Source organism: Molossus molossus, unplaced genomic scaffold, assembly GCF_014108415.1.
Source record: "Molossus molossus isolate mMolMol1 unplaced genomic scaffold, mMolMol1.p scaffold_m16_p_4, whole genome shotgun sequence".
In the NCBI taxonomy this organism is placed as follows: Eukaryota; Metazoa; Chordata; class Mammalia; order Chiroptera; family Molossidae; genus Molossus; species Molossus molossus.
This window is the reverse complement of record NW_023425377.1, coordinates 84,504,271-84,511,756: the sequence shown is the minus strand read 5'-3', so window position 1 is coordinate 84,511,756 and position 7,486 is coordinate 84,504,271. Positions and strand designations below refer to the sequence as shown.

Below are 7,486 nucleotides of genomic sequence, written 5' to 3'. Positions count from 1 at the left end.
AAACCTAAATATATACACATAATCTAAGTATATATATATATATATATATATATATATAAGCAATGAGCTTAGACAGTTGAAGCAAACATAAATTATGGTCATACAATTCCAAAGTAAATCATATACAATAATTCTGAATTATGGCAATAAACACTGTAAACATGAATACAACCAACTGCAGTTCAATCTTTTAAAAGGTAAGAAAAGAAAGTTACAATGTAAGTTTTAAAAAATTCAAATAGCTGTGATTTTTCAATAAATGATCTTAAACTAAGTTTGTAATCAAGTATTTATAGTATTACACCCCCCCACAAATCATCACCTAGAACTTGATATATCTGTTTTCAAATGTGTCTTAAGTATCCTCATTAAAGTGTGAATTAAGATGCTGGAGGAACCCCCTCCCCCCCCCCCACCGGATGTAACGGATGGTGGGAAAACTGCTTGACAGAATTCTCATACTCGAAGTATAAGCAGTTCTGAGCCTGTGCCACTTAGTACCGTTGATAAGTCCTTGTCTTGATTAGGAAAGGGCTTCCAAACCGTCTGCTGTGGTCCTTGGCTAGCTTTTCTGGAGGGATCAAGGGAAGGAAAGGGTGCATCAGCTAGGTTCTGATGTGGGAATGTTTTTACATATAATACATTATGATTTCCAGGTGGCAAACATGGAGCTCTATCCAGAGTTGTCCCAATACAAGTGTTTACAAGATTTGAGGATTTTGTATTGTCAGTTGTTTTAAGGTTTTGTATAGCTGAAGCTATGGAATCAATTCCCTGAATTTCAAATAAAGTTTCTTCTGTTTTAACGAAGTTTCCCAGGTCGTGTTTGATTTCCATATTGAATTTATCCTGGCACACAGCCTCAGACGCGGCAGGACCAAGGACGTTGGGTCTTTCTGGAGCGCTAAGAGAGTGGAGTCACTGTCCGTAGGTGGAAACTTGACATTGAATTTAGAAAGTGATTCCAAAGAGGTGTCTTCCGCATCTCGGCCCAGTCCTCTTGGTGAAACAGATGTGATGCAGGGTGTACTTCTATTTATATCATCTTATTCTGAGGCTTAAACAGCACTTCTTGTTTATCTGCTTTATCTGTACACTGTGTAGGCACCAAGCACTGTGTTTCAGTTGCAGTGGCTGAGACATTAAGTTTGCTTAAGTGGTCGGTTTGAGCTTTGGCTAGCATGCATATTCTATGAAATTCTTCTTTCAGATCGCAGAAAGTCTTCTCTATATGACTCCTTTCATGGAATAAAGGAATGCCGAGACTCGTTGGTGAAGTTTCTTTTCTAGGAGAAGAAACCTCTTGTCTTCTCTCCTTTGATTCTTTTTCTCTTGGTGTTCCTGACTTTACTTTATCATGTAGCTGATCAAGAGTCAGATTATTCTTGCTCCAATGTCTTCAGGCAGGGGAACACAGTCATAATTGTTATTTCGACTGGAATTCACCAGAAGTAACTGTGATTTTAGCTTGTCAATAATAGTTTGTTGAAGGGACAGCTGTTCCTGTTGCTCATGTAGTCTCTGCTTATAGTTTTCAATCTTTTGCTGTAGTTCTTTTACTGCAGAATCTCTATCCATGCATGCCTGTCGGAAGGCTTCATGAGCTTTACTGAGTTGCTCACCAATGTTTTTATCCATTCCTCTCTGTCCTGTAGCAGCACTGTGAAGGGTGGAGGAAATGACAGGTCGGGGGCTCTGGCAGAGGGAGAGTGGACTGGACTGGAATTGTGTAGAGAGACTCAGGATTTGGAGAGCACTGAGAGTTTTTGCTGAATCACACCCTCACAAGACAGTAGTCATCCTACTCCCTGAAAACAAGGCTTTTTCAGATCAATATCATATATTGATATTTGAAATATGATAGAGATGACATTGCAGATCAACTATAAAAATAATGCGTTTTTCAATAATGGTTCTAGGAGAATTGGCTGTAAATATGGAAAAAATATAATTGAATATCTATCTCACATGCTACATACAGATTTAATTCCTGATGATATAAAGACTGAAATGTGGTCCATTCAAGAAGGCAGCTTAGGTAAACGTAGTACTCACTTCCTCCCACAACCATATCAAAACTACAGCTAAACTACAGAACCACCATCATTTCGAACCCACTGAAATCTGGCTGAATGGAAGTCCTACAACGAGAAAGTTAAAGCAGCCAGCTGAGACTGTTAGGAGGGCAGAGATCCAGAACAGGCTGGTCCCACACCCACAGGTGGTGGGTAAAAATTAGGAGAGATATCTTGGCTGCAGAGGTCCCCCCTGCGGAGTGAGAGGTTCCAGCTCTGCACTGGGACTGCCAGCCTAGGGTTCCAGTGCCGGGAAGAGAAATCTCCATAACTTCTGGTTATAAACACCAGCAGGGATTGAGGCTGAGTGAGACTGAGGGCTGCTGAAGTCCTGGGCAGTTCCCTTTTTTTTTTGTTAATCCTCACCCAAGGACATTTTTTCATTGATCTTTAGATAGAGTGGAAGGGAGGGAGAGAGAGAGAGAAACATCAATGGGAGAAAGATGCATCAACTGGTTACACAATGCTGACCAGGGTCGGGGAATCAAACCTGCAACCCAGGTGCATGCCCTTGACAGGAATTGAACCTGAGACCTTAGGGTCTGACAGCCAACACTCTAACCACTGAGCCAAACTAGCCAGGGCTGGGCAGTTCCTCTTCAAGGTTCTGCAAAACAACGTACTCGGACTCACTCTCTCTGAGTTCCAGAGCTGGGGCAGAACCTTGAAAGGCACCAGAGACGCACAGGAAGGAACTTTCACATCTCACATCTCTCTTCCCCTCTCTCTCCTTGTCCCTGTCCCTGTCCCTCTCCCGCTCTTTCCCTCCCTCCCTTCCTCTATCTAAAATTCAATGGAAAAATATTCTCAGGTGAGGATTAACAACAAAAACAGTAGTTAAAACTAACTAATACATTTAAGTTTTTCTTGGGTTCTAGCTTTAAATATTTTTTCTGTTCTATTTGTTGAATTTGTTGAAGTCATTGGTTATGCTTCCTGGGAGAGTCTGTTATCTTCTCCCTAGCACCTCAATTTCTGTTTTTTTCTTCTGCATGCACTGTGGTTACCTTAGAACTGTCCTTTATATCAGTTTTCGGTGATTCTATTTTATTTATTGGTTTGTTTGGTCATGATTCTGTTTTACTCATCAGTTTGTTTCCTTAGACCCTGTAACTTCTCTTTTCATGTCTTTCTGCTGTTTTTCATCTTCCTTTAAGCTCTTCTTTTACCAAAGTCATGTTTGTAAATTTTTCTGCAATGTGAAGCATTCTTGACAAATTTGTTTCTGTTCTTTCAGTTTTGTGGGTTATATTCTCTTCAACTGTGTATTTTATGCGACATTCTTCCTTTTGGTATTATTTGCATAGTGTTCATGCCATTTCTTTTTATCTTTTTCATGCTTACCATGGACCTCTCCAAACCTTCTACTTTCACTAGATTGCATTTTTCTCGACTCCCTTCCCAACTATCTCAACCTGTACATATTCCTACGTTCCCCTACCAGTCACACTCTGCGGACTCTCTATTTTGTGATCTTTCCTACGTTGTTCTAACCTGAGGGTGAGAGGTGGATAGGCAGGACTCAGCTGGTTCTGGGTCCAGCCTTTTCTAGGAAAACTTGAATACATTCCTCCTTCTGCCGAATTTGGGATGAACCCTCAGCAGTGTCCCCAGCTTCAGTGTAAAGATGCACTGAGGCTTCACTTCTAATAGAGTTAACCCGACTTGCTCAGTTCCTCTCTCTCTCTACTTCCTTGATCCCAGTAGGGCAAAATATAAAGACATTCCCTTCAGTTATATTGTCTCCAGATCTGGGCATATTTTTATTGATAGCACGACCTTTAGGAAGATGTATACAGGATCGAGGGGATGTGCCAGAATCTCCTCCCTTAGCTAAAAAGTTTTAATGTTTGTGGTATTGGTTAACACATTTTTTTCTTGTTTATTTTATTTTATTTATTTATGTTTTGAGTTCAGGATTGTTTATTTTTATATATTTACTTTTATTTTTAATTTTATTACTGTTACAGATGTTTCTCCTTTTTAACCCCATTGACACCCTCCTCTCCATCCGCCCCACCCCATCCCCGGCTTCGTTGTCCATGTTCATTGGTTATGCGTACATGCATATAAGTTCGGTGGTTTATCTCTTCCCACCTCCCACCACCCCCTCTTCTGAGGGTTGTCAGTCTGTACGCTACTTCCATGTGTCTGGGTCTACCCTATTCCTCAGACTGTTATGTTCCACAAATAAGTGAGATCATGTGGTATTTGTCTTTTTCTGCTTAGATTATTTCACTTAGGATAATACTTTCCAGGTCCCTCCATGTCATCTCAAAGGATAAGAGATCTTTCTTACTGCTGCATAGTACTCCATTGTGTATATGTACCACAGCTTTTTTTATCCATTTGTCTACTGATGGACGCTTGCGCTGTTTCCAGATATTAGCTATTGTAAATAGTGCTGCTATGAACATGGGGGTACATATATTCTTTCTGATTGATGTTTCAGGCTTCTTAGGGTATTTTCCTAGAAGTGGGATCACTGGGTCAAATGGAAGTTCAATTTTAATTTTTTGAGGTAACACCATATTGTTTTCCATAGTGGCTGCACCAGTCTGCATTCCCACCAGCAGTGTACTAAAGTCCCCTTTTCTCTACACCATTGCCAACACTTGTTGTTTGATGATTTGTTGATGGCGGCCATTCTGACAGGTGTGAGGTGATACCTCATTGTTGTTTTAATTTGCATCTCTCTGATGATTAATAATGTTGAGCATTTCTTCATATGTTTCTTAGCCATTTGTATGTCCTGTTTGGAGAGGTGTCTATTCAGCTCCTCTGCCCATTTTTTAATTAGGTTTTTTGTCTTCCTTTTGTTGAGTTGTATGAGTACTCTATATATTTTGGAAATTAACCTTTATCTGGTGTATCATTGGCAATTATGCTCTCCCATACAGTGGGTTGCCTTTCCATTTTGATGGTTATTTCTTTTGCTGTGCAGAAGCTTTTTAGTTTGATGTAGTACCATGTGTTCATTTTCTCCTTTGTTTCTGTTGCCTTAGGTGATGTATCAGTGGAAATTCTGCTGTGTATGATGTCTGAAATTTTGTTGCCTACAGTTTCTTCTAGGATTTTTATGGATTCATGAGACACATTTAAGTCTTTTATCCATTTTGAGTTGATTCTTGTGTATGGTGTAAGTTGATGGTCTAGTTTCATTTTTTTGCATGTAGCTGTCCAATTTTCCCAACACCATTTATTAAAGAGGCTATCTTTACTCCATTGTATGCTTTTGCCTCCTTTGTCAAATATTAATTGAGCATAACGTCTTGGGTCCATTTCTGGTTTCTCTGTTCAGTTCCACTGGTCTATATGCCTGTTCTTATGCCAGTACCAGGCTGTTTTGATTACAGTCACTTTGTAGTATAATGTGATATTTGGTATTGCGATCCCACCTACTTTGTCCTTCCTTTTCAAAATTGCTGTGGCTATTCGGGTTCTTTTTTGGTTCCATACGAACTTTTGAAGTATTTGTTCTAATTCTGTCAAGTATGGTGTTGGTATTTTGATGGGGATTGCATTGAATCTATAGATTGCTTTGGGTAATACGGACATTTTAATGATGTTAATTCTTCCAATCCATGAACAAGGTATGTGCTTCCACTTTTTTATATCTTCCTCTATTTCTTTTTTCAATGGTCTGTAGGTTTCTGCAAATAAGTCCTTTACTTCTTTGGTTAAGTTAATTCCCAGGTATCTTTTTTTTTTTCTCCATGATGGTAAATAGGATTGTTTTTTTTTTTAGTTTCTCTTTCCATGAGTTCATCATTAATGTATAAGAATGCCGTTGTTTTCCTGATGTTAATTTTGTATCCTGCTACTTTGCCAAATTAATTTATTAAGTCGAGTAGATTTTTTTTTTTTTTTAATCCTCACCCGAGGATATTTTTCCATTTTTTGTACAGATAGAGTGGGAGGGAGAGAGAGGAAGGGAGAGAGAGAGAGAAACATCGACGTGAAGGGACACATCGAGTGGCTGCCACCCGCACGACCAACCAGGGCCGGGGACAAACTGCAACCGAAGTACGTGCCCTTAGCGGGAATCGAACCCGGGTCTCTCCGGACCGCAGGCCGACGCTCTAACCGCTGAGCCAAACTGGCCAGGGCAAGTCGAGTAGATTTTTGATGGAGTCTTTAGGGTTTTCTATGTATAATATCATGTCATCTGCAAATAATGACAGTTTCACTTCTTCCTTTCCCATTTGGATCCCTTTTATTTTTTCTTCATGTTTGATTGCTGTAGCTAAGACTTCCAGTACTATGTTAAATAAGAGTGGTGAAAGTGGGCATCCCTGTCTTGTTCCTGTTCTTAAGGGAAATGCTTTTAGTTTCTGCCCATTAAGTATGATGTTGGCTGTAGGTCTCTCATATATAGCCTTTACTATGTCGAGATATGATCCCTCTATTCCCACATTGCTAAGTGTATTTATCAGAAATGGATGCTGGATTTTGTCGAATGCTTTTTCAGCATCTATTGATATGATCATGTGTCTTTTATTTTTTATTTTGTATATGTGGTGTGTTACATTTATTGATTTATGAATATTGTACCAGCCTTGCATCTGTGGGGTGAATCCCACTTGGTCATGGTGAATAATTTTTTTGATGTATTGCTGGATTTGATTTGCTAGTATTTTGTTCAGGATATTGGCCTCTATGTTCATCAGGAATATTGGCCTGTAGTTTTCTCTCTATGTAGTGTCTTTTTCTGGTTTTGGAATTAGAATTATGCTGGCTTCATAAAATGAGTTTGGAAGTCTTCCTTCTTTTTGAATTTTTTGAAATAGTTTGAGGAGAATGGGTGTTAGTTCTTTTTTGAATGTTCAGTAAAACCCCCCATGAAGCCATCCAGACCTGGGCTTTTGTTTGCTGGCAGAGTCTTGATTACCTCTTCAATTTCCTTAGTTGTTATTAGTCTGTTCAAGTTTTCTATCTCTTCCTGGTCCAGTTTTGGGAGACTATGTGTTTCTAGAAATTTGTCCATTTCACTTAGATTGTCGAATTTGTTGCCATATAATTGATCATAGTTGTTGTTAACGGTCTTTTGTATTTCTTTGGTGTCAGTTGTTACTTCTCCACTTTCATTTCTGATTTTGTCTATTTGGGTTCTCTCTCTTTGTTTCTTGGTGAGTCTAGCTAAGGGTCCATCAATCTTGTTTATCTTTTTGAAAAACCAGCTCTTTGTTTCATTGATCCTTTGAAGTGTTCTTTTGGATTCTATGTCATTTATTTCTGCTCTGATCTTTACTATTTCCTTTCTTCTACTTGCTCTGCGGTTTTCTTTTTATTTGCTTTCTAATTCTTTAAGTTGTGAGGTTAGACAGTCAATTAGAAATGTTTCTTGTTTCTTGAGGTAGGCCTGTAGTGCTATGAACTTCCCTCTCAGAACTGCTTTTGCTGCATCCCAT

General features: G+C 39.2%; 1 pseudogene; it reads right to left on the bottom strand.

Moving 5' to 3' along the window:
- Positions 1-355: 355 nt before the first annotated feature.
- On the bottom strand, positions 356-1,647 carry LOC118616271 (annotated as a pseudogene).
- Between the last annotated feature and the right edge of the window lie 5,839 nt (positions 1,648-7,486).